Source organism: Wasmannia auropunctata, unplaced genomic scaffold, assembly GCF_000956235.1.
Source record: "Wasmannia auropunctata unplaced genomic scaffold, wasmannia.A_1.0 LD336074.1, whole genome shotgun sequence".
Taxonomy (NCBI): Eukaryota; Metazoa; Arthropoda; class Insecta; order Hymenoptera; family Formicidae; genus Wasmannia; species Wasmannia auropunctata.
This window is the reverse complement of record NW_012026816.1, coordinates 4,930,888-4,931,223: the sequence shown is the minus strand read 5'-3', so window position 1 is coordinate 4,931,223 and position 336 is coordinate 4,930,888.

Sequence of the window (336 nt, the reverse complement as noted above, 5' to 3'; positions counted from 1 at the left end):
TGCTTTGATAAGAATAATTTATGATTCATTTTTAATTAGTTTTAAGAAATGTATAAGAAACTTAATAATAATTTTTAGTAAAACATATGTAAAAAGCTTGTTTAAAGAAAAGGAATAAATTTAATATATTAACTTACACCGAAGAATCATTAATTTGTACTTCGTCCAATATTTCGTTTGAAGAAAGTAGATTTATAGGATTTATATTTTCTACTTCATTATGAATATTCTCAATTTCATTTCTCGCTGATATTTCTTCACTTGACATTTTTTCAATTTCGTCACAAATATCTCCAAGTTCGTTTCTTGTTGAATTTGACATTTTGATAATTCTAT